A 17,015-nucleotide genomic window follows, 5' to 3' on the forward strand; every position below is an offset into this window, starting at 1 on the left:
TGCATCTTCCTCTCTTTGCAAACAATATGGGATACCTTCACACAGATCTGTCCTACAAATCCATTTTCCAAAATAGCTGTTTCTGATAGATCTGAGGATGACTGGACATTGCAAGGCAGAACTTCACACATAAAAAAAGTGCCACGAAGAGAAAAATGGTTACTCTGGCAGCTCTGTTCGTTTCGACAAATGACTTGGAAGTCCTGTGCAGTTCAGCCTTATTGATCGGGCAGTCCCTCAGTTAATAAACGTTTATTTAGCACCTACTAAGTGCCAGAAATGGTCTGTGCTAAGTGCTGAAATGGTCAAGTGCAGAAATTGGTCATTAAATGGTAAAGATTTGTCCAAATAATATTTGCTTCTTTTTTTAATTTAATTTCTTTCAATTAACCATTGTCCTCCCTCACTTTCCCCTAAAATCCATGTGACAGACATGCATAATTAAGCAAAATAAATTCCTCCTGCATCTTAAAATCACATTGGTCTGCTTCATCATCAGTCTTCTAGAATCCTTGTTCGTTGCACTGGTGATTTTTCTTAAATTTTCCCAAAAAAGTTGTTTGTCTTTCAATGTTGTTGTATAAATTGTTCTCCAAGTTTTGTTCACTTCATCAGCTCACGCAAATATTTTGGGGTTTCTCTGAAACTCTCCCTTTCGTAATTTCTGACGCCAGAATTATTAGTAATATTCTTTTACATTAATTTATCTATCGGTCTATCTATTCCTCTTGTAATAGTATTATTCTGTTATGTTCATTTATCACAACTTGCTTCTACCTTTCGTGTCTAGTTCTTTGCCACTACATAAAGATCAGCTGTAAACATTTTGGTACATATAGGTCCTTCTCCTCTTTCTCTGATCCCTTTGGGGTGCAGGCCTAGCAGTGGTTACCTTGAGTCAAAAGGGTGTGCAAAGCTTGGTGATGTTTTGGGTATAATTTCTCATTGTTCTGCAGAATGTCTAGACTAATTGATAGCTTCGTTGGTAGCATGTTAATGTGCCTTTTTCCCCACATGCTCTCCGATGATGGTCATTTCCTCTTTTTTGAGTCACATTTGTTAAATAGATGTGAGATGAAACCTCAGAGTTGCTTTCTTTTGAATTTTCTCAGGATTAATAGTTTGGAGCATTTGGGGATGTGAATTTTGATAATTTGTATATCAAAAGTTTTGATAATTTTTCCTTTGAAAAGTGCAGGTTCTTATTCTTTGACCATTAGCTGATTGAGGGATATTTGTTACAGAGTAGTTGAGTGATAACATGAAAATGTATGAGGGAAATGTGGTTGGGTGAAGATCATCACGTGACATCCAAAAGATTAATACTTTCAAGACTGGGAATAGCCTATCTTCCTGTCAGGATATTTTGAAACCTTCTGTGGAGAGTTGTTACTCCTATTGACTTTTGTTGCTCTTGTTAACAGGAAATGAGTTTCGTGACAATGGACTTCATTTTATCTTAGTAACACCCTACATCTAAGATTATTACTTCTGGCATCTTGGAAATTCAACAAGCATTTTGAAAGAACTGGCTATGGGCTCCTTAAAAGGCAGGAATAACATGAATAGGGAGGCAGCCTCTAAGCCAGAAAGACCAAGGTACAAGTCCTATTTCTGACATATATTAACTGTGATTGGGTGACCCTGGGCCAGTCATTTTCTCTCTCAGCGCTCTAGCGTTCGACAAACCTGAATATTCCTATACTGGGGCAAGAACTCGCTATGTGACAAAACTACTGGGAAAACTGGAAAGCAGTCTGGCAGAAACTAGACATAAACCATGTCTCATACCATATAACTAAGATAAGCTTAAAATGAGTGCAGTTTTAGAATAGGGAATATCAGCTAACTAATCCTAAGAGGACAGATTGAAGGAAAAAATATTTCTCTTTTTTGGGGATCATGGCTCATGTAGAAATATGCATTGCATGAGTTCATATTTTTGAGAAGTACATTGTAATATGATTGTTTTTGTTTTTAATCCTGTCCATTTATTTTATGCACTTAAAATATTATTCTGAGGAGTATATAAACTTCTTCAGACTGCCAACGATATATGTGACACCAAAAAAAAAGGAAAGAAAGAAAAAAGATAAAAAGATAAAAAGATTAAGAGTTGCTTATATGGATGGAAGGGGGGGGTCTAGGGCAGAGCCTTGTGGAATACCCATGTTTAGTGAGAATGACCTGAATGAAGATTCTGCCAAGGAAATTGAGAAGGAACTGTCAAATAAATAGGAGGAGAACCAAGAGATCATAATGTCATGAAAATCTAGAAAGCAAAGAGAATCTAGAAGAAGTTGGGCAATAGTGTCACAAGCTGAAGAAAAATCAAGAAGGGTTAGGACTGGGGAAAAGACATTAATCTGATCACTGGTGGCTTTGGAAAAGAACAGTTTCTGTCGGATGATAAAGTTCAAAGGCAGACTGCAGCAGATTTAGGAGTGAAGGGAAATAAAGTAAACGCAACAAATGTAGATGGATTTCTCGTGTATTTTAGCCGATAGGAAAAAGGGAGATTTAAGATGAATGGGAGAATGAATTGATTTGGGGATGGCGTAGGATTGTTTTGCTGAAGTGAGGGCCCATTTGAAATTATATATCATTAATTTCTGGTGGGTCCAATCTGTATGGCTTCAATTCAGAAGCATGAGAATGGTAGTGAAAATGGATGGCATATGAAAGAATCCAAATGTGAAGTATGGCTGTTTTATAAAGGGGTTAGGGAGGGAATCGAGCACAAAATATATGATTTCACTGATTGTCCTTAGTGCCTAGAAAGGGAAGGGATGAGAATATAGCCAGTTAAAGGGTGATGGTCTAAAATCCATCAGGGGCAGAATAATGGAAGCTCACAGTAAGAAGAAAGAATACAATCAGGAGTCATAATGTAGACAGGGAAAATTGATGGAACACCTCGTGACAAGGTCATCCTTATGTGTGGCTCAGTGAAATGGCAGATAAGATAAATGGAAATTCAAAAGATTGGAGAGTGGAGAAGTTAGGGTATTTGCAAGAATATCGGTGTTCACACTGAAGGCTCCTACTATGAGGACAGGAGTTGGGAGAGACAGCCTGTGAGCCAGCCCCTGGCACAACCTTAGTCGATGGTTATTACAATATAAATGAAGATATTACGGGAAGGCGACAAAACTGGGATCTAACAGAGTAGGATGTGAGTTCCCACTTGCTAACATTAAAGCATCTCTCTGAAGGGATGGGACCAGATGGCCTCTGAGATTAAAGCACACATATTCACACACATACATTTGTATGAACACAAACATATTTTTTTTTCAACCGATCCTCATCACCTTATTCCTGGTTTGGTTGGTTGGTCTCCCTGTCTTGATCTCATCTTACTCTGATCTATCCTTCACTCTGTCACAATGATCTTCATAAAGTGTTAATTTGACCATGGCGCTTTCCTACTCAGAAACTTCAGGGGCTTCCTGTTGCCTCTGGCTCAGATAGAAAATTCTCTCATTACTCCTTACTTATCCAGACTTATATTTTACTTTTATTTTCTCCATGTTATCAGTGATCTAGTGATACCAGTCTTTCTGTTTCTCAAACCCACTGCTCCATCTTGCAGTCCTGGACCTTTGTTTTACCCTTCTTCACATATGCTTTCTGATTTGTCTGACTTTTTCAAGGTATAGCTCTCCAGTTTCCAATATTTGTAAAAAGCTGCTTACATGCCATCTTCCATATTAGAATGTAAGCTCCTTGAGGACAGGGAGGACTTTGGACTTTATATCCCCAGCGCTTAGCTTGATATTTGACGTAGTAAGTGCTTAATGCGTGCTGTTGTGTGTTGGACATAATAAGTGCTTAGATACATGCTATTGTATCTCTGATGTTGTAGTGAGTGCCTAATACTTGCTATTGTGTCTCTGAAGTAATGAGTACTTAATAAATGTGGTTTTGACATAGCAAGTGCTCGATAAATGCTAGTTGATTGAAAAAGTAAAAGACAGAACTCATTATATTTGATAGTTCTGATTATGATTTTGGGAGGGGGAGGTAGTAAGCTTGTAGTTCCAGATCTCTTGGTCTCTCCAGCCTATTTCCTCACATATATCAAATCAATAAGTTGAACTTGATTGCCTCAAAGGTCCTTTTGAGCTCTACATCTGGAAGGAGGAGGATTGGTAGGAGAACATTAACTTTGCCACCGTGAAGGAAAAATTGGCTGGGAAAGGTCAAGGATGTCTGCTGTAGCCATGGTCACAGAGCAGAGGTAGTAGGCCTGATTAGCAGGTCGTGTGCTTTTCTACTGTGCTAGTCCAACCCTGACCACAGGAATACATCACAGTCAGAAATGTGTTGGCAGATAGTCAAGTATTAGGGCCGGCTCATTTTGTGCTCTACCGGTCACCAAAAATGCTTCAATTAGCTAATAATATATGCTTTTCTTGGTTCTTTTCATCTTTATAGTTATGGCACTGATAATTCTTGGCCCTGTCGTCTCCTTAGTCAAACCGGAATGCATTCTGGGACTTTTTTTTCTAATGCAGCAAAAAATTATAAATAACAAAGGAAATGGCTTTTCAGTGAATGTTAAGAAACACAAATTGCCAGGCCTAGAAATGACCCGACTGTTGAACACTTGGGGGTAGAGGAAATGAGACAAGTTAAAAAGAAAGACTTTTCTAGGCATTTGAATGATTTCAGCTTGGAAAAAAAAGTCCCCAAAGACTGAAAAATGACCAAGATAATTATACTATTTGAGAAGGAATCAAGGGACACCTCCAGGAAAATTACATCTGAATTGCTATAACTTTTGTACTTAGGAAATCATATAAGAAGATCAGTTATGGAGTTTGCTTGAAAAATCACGGCTAAAATTGAGGCTAACCCATTTCATTTCTGCACAAAGAGTCTATGTGACTAAAAATGTGATGTGGTGGGGGTTTTGAGGGTCTTCTTAGAAATACTCATGCAATTATTAAATGTCACAACGAAATGTCAGTTCCAGAGACCTCCCCCCCCCCACCATTCTGCCTTTCCCACTGTGTTTCTAGGTGACCTGAGTACTCGGCACAAAATTCCACTCATTCGACAACCACTTCTGTTCTTCCTTCTAAGAAACACACGCCACATGAAATCCCAAAAGGCACAGACACCACCATCCACCAACATGTTAGACAGGAAGCAGAAAAGCCTGGAGATCCAAGTGTCAGCTCATGGTTGGGACAAACTTTGTGACAAAGCTATGTAAAACTAAAATAAACAGCCCTACACTGAAGGTCTGTAGGCCAAATATACATAGCCACTTGTCCAGCATCTTGAAAATGGGATTCTTGCCCACATAATGACCTCTGAGATCCCTTCTTGTCTCTGGTCAGTAGATCATATGCTCTCAGATCTAGAGCTAGAAAAGATCTTAGAGGTCACGGAAATTGAAATGGCGTGGTCAAAGTCACAAAGATAGCAAGTAGAAAGAGCCAAGATTCAAACTCGGGTCTTTCTAATGCCGACTTGAACTTGGCAAACTTCTTCAACCTACCAGAATCTACCAGAGCTCAGACTACAATAAGAAGCCTCTGGCTACTTCTGACCTAGCAACAGTATCAAACTTCAAAGTTACTTCCTGCTGTGTTCAGTGACCCCAGCCTTCTTGTTGCAGGCGTTTTCTCTGTCCTTCTCCCATACCTTCCATGTTCTCCCTCTTCATCTCTACCTCTTAGCTTTCCTGGCTTCCTCGAAGTTCCTGCTAAAATTCTATCTTCTCCAGGAAACCTTTCCCCGCCCCTTGTCATTGTAATGCCCTCCCTCTTTTCCCTCAAGATATCTTCTCTCCCAATTAGTTTCTAAGCTCCTGAAGGACAGGGGCTGTCTTTGGCCTCCTTCTAAGTATCCCGAGCACTTAGCACAGTGCCTGGCACTTAGTCGATTCTGAAATGTGTATTAACTGACTGATGCTGCTGCTGCTCCATTCTCTTTTATTTGAATTCAGCACAATGCTTTCTCCTCTCTTGACTTCCAACACTTTTGTTTTCCTTCTCTGACTTTGGATAATTATGGAACTTTCAAATTGCCTAGCTTTGAGCTTGTCTGTCTCTGCTACTCATGACTGTTGAGTGCTTGGAAGTAATATAAAGCTCCTAGCACTGGCTTCAATTAAATCCACAATGTGACAGTCGATCGGAAAGTGGCTACTTGGGCAGAGAAGCTCACTTTCTACTTGTATCTTCGGGCTAAATCTCATCCAATTTAATTTTGTGTATATGAATTATTTATGCCAAAAACATGATTTCCAAATGTGGAGATCTTATTAATGGAAGAAAATTGAGACAAGCAGCAAATTAAGATGTACACAGTGAATTAAGACTATGTCTTTATTATCACCAAAGCAACTGGCTCATTTGGTCAAATTAGTCAATTAGCTCAGGGAGTGGAAGCAGCCAAACCCTGGTGTTGGACTGGTATGAGTCTCCACCAGTCCAATCCATTCCGTGAGCATTTCTTAAGCCTCTATTCTCTGCTAGGCACCGAGCTAGTAGCTGTAGCATGCTCAGCAGACACATCCAAAAAGGCATCTTGGCAAATGGGCTAAACCAGGTCATGGGGAACCAACAGGCCTCTGAAGATTGGTGACTTGGGGGAACGTTCACCCCGAGCGCGCGAAGACTTCCTCTGGCAGATTGGGCAGATAAGAACAACTCTATCCAATGGCCATGAAGGTGCCCGAAGTGGGCATTGTAGAACTGTTGAACAACTATTCCCCCGTCTTCTCTGGAAAATAGATAAGTTCTTTATCTCCTTCTGTAAGACAGTACTCTTGTTTTACATCGTATGCTTTTGAAGAATTCTCCCTCTTGGACACCAGTACCCAGCAGTTGATCTCAAGAATTCCAAAGTCAGTATTATTTATGAGATAACCACCAAGTGAGAAATGTTTGTTCCCAGTCTCCTTAGCTCAGAAAAGAAAATTCAAAGGCAGAGGAAGGTGGCCAGGAAGTTCAGGCTCCCCTGAAGAAGCATGATGCTCCTTCCCCCGTGCCCTCAGTGCAAGGCACTATTCCCTGCTCCTTGGGAAAAAATAGAGAAAAATTCTCTCTCCATCACTCTCCCCCTCAGCCAGATCTCAGTTCTGGAGATCCAAGGCCAGAGAGAAGTATTCAGTGTTCAAAAGGGGAAAAAAAGAATCAGTTGAGTCAAAAGAGATGTGCAGTTTCGAATCTCTGCATAATAGAGGGGAAAGCACTGATTAAGCATTTCTGGGTGATGGGCACTGGGGTTGACATTAGGATATTCAGAGGCCAAAAAGGAAGATCCCTACCCACAAGGAGATTCTATGTCCTATACAAGGAGACCTCATAGATACTCTTGAGCATATAATGAATAAATTTAAAATAAATCGATTTGAGGCAAACAGGGAAAGAATCAAAAGCTAAGGGGATCAAGAAAGAGTGTGTAGTAAGGGGTGTTTGAGTTATTTCTTACATAAGTTAAGGGGACAGCTATGTGGCCCAGTCCTGGAGTTCAAATCTGGCCTCAGACATGTAACAAATCACTTAATCCCAATTGCCTGACGAAAAAAAATCATCCGACAGGGTAAGAAAGATTGTTCTTTGAAGAAGGAAATTTGATGTTATTATTGACTATTATTCTTCTATTATTTGTGCTTTTTAAAAGGTGTTCCTGTTTAGTGCTTTCTCGGTGGCCTTGGTGATATGAAAATCTTTCTATGTGGCCCTTTTTTGTTGTTGTTTTTAAATGGCAACAGGTACATTTGTGTCAGTTGATCACTAAATATTCTAGTCTGATGACTGCCGGGAAGTGTAACTTGTTTTCTGGTAGCATAAAAAAGAATTCATCGGTCAGTCCTGGGGCTAGCTGATCTGAAGGGCGGAGGCTAAAAATCATTCAGAACTGATAATGTGTTACTCTCCCTTCATGTACTCTGCAAGTTGTTGTTAGTTGTCCCGCCCTCATATTTCAAAATTTCTTTATATTTATTTTCTTTCGAATTTATATATGATTCACATTTACTCATTTATGTGGGATCTTAGTGTCATATATTTAGATTTCCACCCCCAGAAAAATTAAATAGATAAGCTCCTTGAGGGTGGGACTGCTTGATTTTTGTTACCTTAACAGTGACTGGTATATAGCAGGCCCTCAAGTGCCTCAATTGACATTGGAAGCTTATTTGCCAGTGCCTTGATTCTCCCTGTGCCTGAATTGGAGAATATACTTTAAATCCACTTTCCCTGAAAAGTTCTGGACCCGACAAGTGGCGATGAGCTTCCCCGTCACTTGGCTGTCAGGGGGCCCCAAGGTCAGAACTAGGGTACGCCACTAGGTTTTTCAGTGTGAAAAAGGTGGATTAGATTGTCACCTTGGAAATTAGAGGAGAAGTCATTTCTGTTATCTAATGATACAAACATCCGACACATGCTATGGATGAAAATGGACGGAGGGGAAGGCAACTGACTCCTGAAATAGCAGTACCTCGAACTGTCACGGTTTCATAGTAGGTATTTTCAGACATGTAATTACAGGGGAAATGAATCACCGACAGCAGGAGATACTGAGTTCTCCATCCTTTGAGGTCCTCTAGCAAAAGCTGGATAATTGTTGGTTGGTAATGCTCGATCAGACAGGACTTGGACTGAATGAAAATCTGGGAAGCTTCTTCCACAGCAGTTCTTGTATGGTCATGAAGTTGCAGTCTATACTGAGGCGATAAACCAGGGTCGTAGGGAATATTGGAAGATATCGACAAGCCCGAGCAGGAAGGCTAGTTCTCTTTTCCCAGTCTTTGAAAAGGGGATAGCTGTCCAAGGATCTTTGCTGTTGTCTGATTCTTCAGGTGGAACAGAAGATGGTCTTTGCCCTTGGACCGCTGTTCGAGAGCTTTTTTTTGTGTGATGAAAGAGCAAGTAGTAGGGAAGGAGGCAGCCTGTCTGGGGATCTCTAGCAAGTCTGTTTGTCCTTGGCTGAGCTCGGAACAATATGACAAGCAAGTGAGGTTGTCGGTCACTGACTTCCCTGATGCTGTTTGCAGCTCAGCCGGCCAGTGCCATTGGCATTGGTAGTTCTTGGGTCCTGATTAGTCCAAAATTCCTGAAACAAACCAATTGAAGTTGAAGAATTTGAGACAAAAAAAGGGTGGGTTGGTGGAAGATGTTTTAAATGATTAAAGTATGCTTCTTGCGTGGAATCTGAGCTGATATGATCTATCATCGATGGCTCAGACTCTGGAAGCGCAAGATAGTCATTGCTTACCGTGCTTATTGCTTTGCTGTGAACCCTTCCCTTTGACCTAGTTTTCTTTGTCTCCCACTTCTTAAGTGGCACACTATTAACAGCAAAAAAAATCTTTCCTTGCTCCTTCCTTCAACATAAAATAGAATTATTCTAAATTTAGGTTTCTACCAGATCTTTGATCTGTCTAGATTTGCAGTCTATGTGAAATAAGACTTTTTATATCGGACATAAATTATAAAGTAGCTAAAAATGACTGGGAGTGCCTTATACCCTGCTTTTTTTAAAGCGTTCATCAGTACCATCTTCCAAACAGAATATTGTAGAAGGTCTTGGACATTCTACAGAGTGAGAGATGCACGGTAACTTGCATGTGGACAGCCCCTGGCATCTCAGACTCCCAAGGGACTAAATGGAAGGGGTCATCATGGCCAAAATGGAAGGCACTGTTGTTGCCTAAATTTGACCCTCTTTGAGTTGGCTATTTCTGAGCAGGGTCTTGCACCGTTCTCCCAGTTTCTGTATCACATGGTACATGCCAAATCATGTAGAGTCTGCCTGAAGGAATTATTTAACATCCGGCCATTCTTTTATTTTCTTGGCTCCCAGTTCTTCCTTAGTAGTTCAGGCCTATCACCTTTTGCCCTGGTTATTATAATCACGCCCTAGTTGGCCTCCTGCCTCTTCCTTTTGCTCTCCACTTTTCCTGCTGCTTCCCTAGTAGTCGAGTAATGATGGATCAAGTCAATTTATTCTTATTCAAAAGCCCTCAGCAGCACCTCACCGCCTAGAGATGAAGTACAAACTCTTAAGCCTGATATTCCAGGGAGTCCACAGTCTGATTCCAACTTCCCTTTCGGTGTGTCACAGGGGATAGAGCTCTGGGCCTTGAGTCTGGATGACCCAAGTTAAAATGTGCCTCCAGACACTTACTAGCTCATCAATTTGGGCAAATCACTTACCTTCTCTTTGCCTCAGTTTCCTCGACTGTAACGTGGGGATGATAACAGCACCTACTTTCTAGGGTGGTTGTGCGAATTGGATGAAATAGTATTTGTCAAAAAATTAGTATGGTGCCTGGCACGTGGTAGGTGTTTTATAAATGCTTGTTCCTTTCTCATCCTTCTTTTCAGCTATATTTCATCCCATTTTCTGTTTGGACATACTGGGCGTTGCTCCCCAATCTCACCCTGAACTCTCCTACTTCCCTACCTCTCTGCAGGCGATGCACCCCCTCTCCCTTTGAAAAAGCTCTGAGTTCTCATTTTGGGCAGCTGAATACTTTTCTTTCCTCTAAGAGCCACTCAAGGGGTACGTCTTCCAGGAGCTAGTCCGGATTGAGCGCACTGCTGTTCAAAGCCCCCAATTCTCATCTCTGTTGGATTAGAAGCTCTTCAAGTGCTCAGAGGGAGAGGCAGGTGTGAAGACTTTTTCCCCACTTTTGTGTTGCTCCTAGGTAGAAGAAGAACTGGCACAGAGGTACATGTTGATAAAGGCTTATTGAATTAAATGGAGATGTTCATCTCTCACCAAGATCTGTCTAAGACTGTACACAAGTCTTGTGTAGTTTCCTCCTTCCTCTCTTTTTTTGCTTCATAATCTTACATTTGAGAAATAATTCAATTTGGGAAGAAATTCCATGTCTTGTCTCATTGAATCCTCACAGGAACTCAATGAGATGATGGCATCATCTATCAGGAATTCAGCCAAGTTCATTGTACAGACAGGGAAACTGAGGTTCAGTGAGAGTAAGTGACTTGTACAAGTCAAACATAATTAAATAAGCACTGGAAATGTATCGGGCATTTAGGTAAACACTGTGAATGCAAATGTAAGCGAAAAGTAAGATAAAACCTGTCCTCAAGAAGTTGACATTTTCATGGAGAAAGACCATGGTAAAAGAGAGCTGACCAGAGTCAGGGGTAGGGCAGAGGCAGAGGAGTGAGCATGACTGACTTGGCCACCACAGCCTCGAAATGGGCAACATATCAACTAGAGAAGATAGTTGTTGAAGTAGAAGTGTTCTTCATGGGTAAGAAGACAGCCCGAGGTATAACAGACATGCATGAAGGGTCAGGAGTAGAGCTGGAAAAGGAGACTTAATACTCAGCCACAAGTTTAGAGCTGAAATGGACCACAGAGGCCATTGGGTCAGGACTTCCTGAGTTTTTCCACTCGTGACCCCTTTTTGCCTGAGAAGTTTTTATGCAACCCAGGTTGTATAAATATAGAAAATAGGTATGCATATCAAACATTTACTGATGAGAAGTGATCCCCAGGTTCTGACCCCACATGGGATCGTGACCCATGGTTTAATAAGCTTTGATATCATTAAGTCCCTTCATTTTACAGAGGAGGCAACTAAGGCCCAGACAAGTTGTAAGTTGCCCAAGGTCAAATGAGGAATAAATGTTGCACATGGAGAAATGGAAGTGCTGAAATGTTTTACCCAAAGTTAATGGCAGAGCTGGCAGCAAGACCTCCTTCTTCCGACTCCCTGTCCAGCATCCTTTCTACTACATAATGCTGTACTTTTACTCTATTTAGAGTCCCTTTACTATTTTTAAAAACCTGATTTCCCTTGCAGAATTGAGAGATTTATAATGATTCAGACAGCCTTCAATATCACCTTGTTCTTACTTGTAGAAGAGTTGACCCTCAAGAATCCCCAAGCTTTCCACTCTTTAGCCATCTCTGAAGAGGCAGATAATTTGACAAGTACCAACTACACATCTATACTTGTTTTTAATTTTTTTCCAATTACTAAACGTTTATTCCTTCCTCTTCCCTGGGCTGAAAAGAACAAGAAAAAAAGGCTAAAAAAATTGGCCATATTAAAAAAAAAATTGCCCCATTCTACATGTTTAATCGACCACCATCATCAGGAGGTAGGTAACACTCTTAATCATCAGTCCACTGGAATCATGGTTTATCATTGCATCAATCAGAGTTCTTAAATCTTTCAAAGGTATGTATTTTTATAATGTTGCTGTTAGAAAGGATTTTCCTGGTTCTGCTCACTTCACTCTCCAACATCTCACACAAGTTGTCACAGGTTTCTTTGAAGCTATCCATTTGATCAGTTCTTAAAGCGTAATCAATTTATTATATTTGTATATCATGCTCTATTCAGCCATATTCTATTTAATTTTCTATCCCCTCCCTTAGTTTTCAGTTCTTTGTTGCTACAAAATGAGCTGGTTTATTTTTTGTATGTGTGGATTATTTTTTTTTCTTCAGTCTCTTTGGGAGTATAAGCATATTAATGTTAGGAAAATGTTAATCAAATGTCAAATAAAAATGTATACATTGTTTGATAACTTTTGGAGTATGGTTCCAAATTGCTTTCCAGAATGGTTGAAGTAATTCACAGATCCACTCAACAGTATTTTCATGTTCCTGTTTTCTCCCAGCCTCTTCAACATTTGTCATTTTTTTCTGTTTTGTCAGCTTTGCCAGTTTCATAGATGTAATCTAGAACCTAAGGATCAAAGATGGTTGATTTTGCATTTTTCCATTTTTTACTGGCATGGTACTTTTTTTTCCAATGGCCATATGAATTTCTTCCTCTAAGACCTGCTCATCTTTTTTTATATATAATTATAACTTTTTATTGATAGAATATATGCCAGGGTAATTTTTTACAACATTATCCCTTGCACTCACTTTTGGTCCAACTTTTCCACTCCCTCCCTCCACCTACTCCCCCAGATGGCAAGCAGTCCTATACATGTTAACTATGTTACAGTATATCCTAGATACAATATATGTGTGCAGAACCGAATAGTTCTCTTGTTGCACAGGAAAAATTGGATTCAGAAGATAAAAATTACCCGGGAAGAAAAACAAAAATGCAAACAGTTTACACTCATTTCCCAGTGTTCTTTCTTTGGGTGTGGCTCCTTCTGTCCATCATTGGTCAATTGGAACTGAGTTTAGATCTTCTCTTTGTCAAAGAAATCCACTTCCATCAGAATACATCCTCATACAGTATCGTTGTTGAAGTCTATAATGACCTCCTGGTTCTGCTCATTTCATGTAGCATCAGTTCCTGTAGGTCTCTCCAAGCGTCTCTGTATTCATCCTGCTGGTCATTCCTTACAAAACAGTAATATTCCATAACATTCATATACAACAATTTACCCAGCCATTCTCCAATGGATGGGCATCCAATCATTTTCCAGCTTCTGGCCACTACAAACAGGGCTGCCACAAACATTATGGCACATTCAGGTCCCTTTTCCTTCTTTAGTATCTCTTTGGGATATAAGCCCAGTAGTAGCACTGCTGGATCAAAGGGAATGCACAGTTTGATAACTTTTGGGGCATAATTCCAGATTGCTCTCCAGAATGGTTGGATTCGTTCACAACTCCACCCATCAATGCATCAGTGTCCCAGTTTTCCCGCATCCCCTCCAATATTCATCATTATTTTTTCTTGTCATCTTAGCCAATCTGACAGGTGTGTAGTGGTATCTCAAAGTTGTCTTAATTTGCATTTCTCTGATCAATAGTGATTTGGACCACTCTTTCATGTGAGTGGAAATAGTTTCAATTTTGTCATCTGAAAATTGTTCATATCCTTTGATCATTTATCAATAGGAGAATGACTTATAAATTAGAATCATATATAGAATTAGAATTCTCTATATATTTTGGAAATGAGGCCTTTATCAGAACCTTTAACTGTAAAAATGTTTTCCCAATTTAGTGCTTCCCTTCTACTCTTGTCTGCATTAGTTTTGTTTGTATAAAACCTTTTTAATTTGATATAATCAAAATTTTCTATTTTGTGATCAATAATGATCTCTAGTTCTTCTTTGGTCTTAAATTCCTTCCTCCTCCACAAGTCTGAGAGGTAAACTATCCTATGTTCCTCTAATTCATTTATAATTTCGTTCTTTATATCTAAATCATGGACCCATTTTGATCTTATGTTGGTGTATGGTGTTAAGTGTGGGTCCATGCCTAGTTTCTGTCATACTAATTTCCAGGTTTCCCAGCAGTTTTTGTCAAATAGTGAGTTCTTATCCCAAAAGCTGGGGTCTTTGGGGTTGTCAAACACTAGATTTGTATAGTTATTGCCTATTTTGTCCTGTGAACCTAACCTATTACACTGATCAGCTAATCTATTTCTTAGCCAGTACCAAATGGTTTTGGTGACCGCTGCTTTATAATATAATTTTAGATCTGGTACAGCTAGGCCACCTTCATTTGATTTTTTTTTCATTAATTCCCTTGAAATTCCTGACCTTTTGTTTTTCATATGAATTTTGTTGTTATTTTTTCTAGATCATTAAAATAGTTTCTTGGGAGTTTGATCAGTATGGCACTAAATAAATAGATTAGTTTAGGTAGTATTGTCATCTTTATTATATTTGCTCACCCAATCCAAAAGCATTTAATATTTTTCCAATAGGTTAGATGTGACTTTGTGTGGAAAGTGTTTTGTAGTTTTGTTCAAATAGTTTCTGATTTTCTCTTGGCAGATAGATTAATATTTTATACTATCGGCACTTACTTTAAATGGAATTTCTCTTTGTAACTCTGACTGTTGGGTTTTGTTAGTGATATATAAGAATGCTGATGACTTGTGTGGGTTTATTTTGTATCCTGCAACTTTGCTGAAGGTGTGGATTGTTTCTAATAACTTTTTAGTAGAGTCTCTGGGGTTCTCTAAGTATACCATCATATCATCAGCAAAGAGTGATAATTTGGTTTCCTCGTTGCCTACTCAAATTCCTTTAATCTCTTTCTCAACTCTTATCACTGAAGCTAGCATTTCTAATAAAATATTGAATAATAATGGTGATAGTGGACAACTTTGTTTCACTCCTGATCTTACTGGGAAAGGTTCCAGTTTTTCCCCCTTGCATATGATGCTTACAGTTGTTTTTAAAGATATGCTCCTGATTATTTTAAGGAAAAGTCCATTTATTCCTATCCTCTCAAGTGTTTTTATTAGGAATGGATGTTGGATTTTATCAAATACTTTTTTCTGCATCCATTGAGATGATCATATGGTATTTGTTCATTTGGTTATTAATATAGTCAATTATGCTAATAGTTTTCCTAATATTGAACCAGCCCTGCATTCCTAGTATAAATCCTACTTGGTCATAGTGTATTATCCTGGGGATGATTTTCTGTAACCTTTTTGCTAATATTTTATTTAAGATTTTAGCATCGATATTCATTAGGGAGATTGGTCTATAATTTTCTTTCTCTGCTCATCTAATTTGGGTAAGGGAGCTTATATTTTGAAGCACCTCGTCATGTTTTTGTTTCCTCACTGCCTGTTCTAATTCCTTTAATTACTGCTTTATCTTTTGTTGCTAAGGTTAACATTTCTGGTGCAATGATTCTTGCTTCATTATATTGGGAAGGCTTCCAGCTTGTCCTCATTTACAAATGCTTGTTGGTGGTTTAGATCAACATCACTTATCGTTTTGATGAAATTTTTACTTATTGCTATGCTGTCTATTGTTTTCCATAGGAATGGTGGCTGTATTTTGTGATTGGAGTTTTTTCCCATGTATCGAGATAGCCATATGATTTGTGTTCCTTCTTTTACCAATATGGTCGACTATATTGATAGTTTTCTAAATATTGAACTAACTTTGCATCCCTGGTGTAAATCCTATTTGATTATTGTGCACGATCTTTATAAAATATTGTAATTGTCTCATCAATGTTATGTAAAAAAAAAAGTTTGGATTGATATTCTTTAGGGAAATTTATGAATAAAAGCCATTCCTTCCCTTTAAGTTTAGAAATTAGTTTTCTTATCACTGTCATAATAGGTTTTGAGGGTAGAATCGTTGTCTCATTCTTAGAGCCTGTTTTCTAACTTTGTATTTTAGATTACGGCTGGGCTTCTGTCCTCTCAACTGCATTCTGGAAATTTGGAGTGTTGTATTATTCCACCATCTCAGCAGCACCTTTCAGTCCCTCGTGACCTCATGTTAGGTAAAGAGTGTGTGTGTGTGTGTGTGTGTGTGTGTGTGTGTGTGTGAGAGAGAGAGAGAGAGAGAGAGAGAGAGAGAGAGAGAGAGAGAGAAGCAGACAGGATAGGTGAATAGAGATAAGGAGGGACAGAGACAGAATAGATAGAGAAATGAAGAGATGATGGAGATGGGAATATGGATAAAGACAAATGAATAGATGGATGAGTTGACAGGCAGGCAGAGATAGATAAATGAACAGCCAGAGACATATTTGGATATATAGATGAAAAGAGAGATGGAGGGATAGACAGAGAGAGGTACAGACAGGAGAGAGACATGTATTGTAGCCCTCTCTTGCCTTTATTCATGGACAGGCAGGCAGAGCCAGACATAGATAGAGAGCTGGACAAGTAGGTGGAGAGACTGGAGATGGATAAATAGAGGGATATGATAAAAGGGGAGAGAGAAATAGAGGGACAGACAGGATAGATAGGGTGGATAGATAGATGACTAGATGATAGAGATAAAGTGATGGGAGTTGGAGTGGGAGAGAGTTGGGGGGGGAATTAGAGGGGGAGAGTGGGAAGAGAGTTAGAGGAGGGAGTTAGGGGGGGAGTGGGAGGGAGTTAGAGGGGGGAGTGGGAGGGAGTTAGAGGGGGGGAATGGGAGGGAGTTAGAGGGGGGAGTGGGAGGGAGTTAGAGGGGGGAGTCTTTTCTAGTTCTTATATCCTTCCCCCTCTCCCTTCCTTTCCTCTTCCCCTCCCTCCCCCTCCCAACTCCCTTCCTCCCCCTCCCCCTCCCAACTCTCTCTCTCTCTCTCCCCCTCCCCCTCCCTACTCCCTCCCAACT

At 39.7% G+C, this 17,015-nt stretch overlaps 1 long non-coding RNA gene across 1 annotated transcript in view; it reads left to right on the top strand.

Annotated features, from left to right (window-relative positions):
* LOC127542573 (uncharacterized) overlaps positions 1–17,015 on the top strand; it is a 161,028-nt gene that overhangs the window by 131,006 nt on the left and 13,007 nt on the right. The window contains exon 2 of the long non-coding RNA XR_007948722.1: positions 16,083–16,188. This is a non-coding gene — a long non-coding RNA (uncharacterized LOC127542573). The remainder of the gene's footprint in view (positions 1–16,082; positions 16,189–17,015) is intronic.

Source organism: Antechinus flavipes, chromosome X, assembly GCF_016432865.1.
Source record: "Antechinus flavipes isolate AdamAnt ecotype Samford, QLD, Australia chromosome X, AdamAnt_v2, whole genome shotgun sequence".
Classification (NCBI taxonomy): Eukaryota; Metazoa; Chordata; class Mammalia; order Dasyuromorphia; family Dasyuridae; genus Antechinus; species Antechinus flavipes.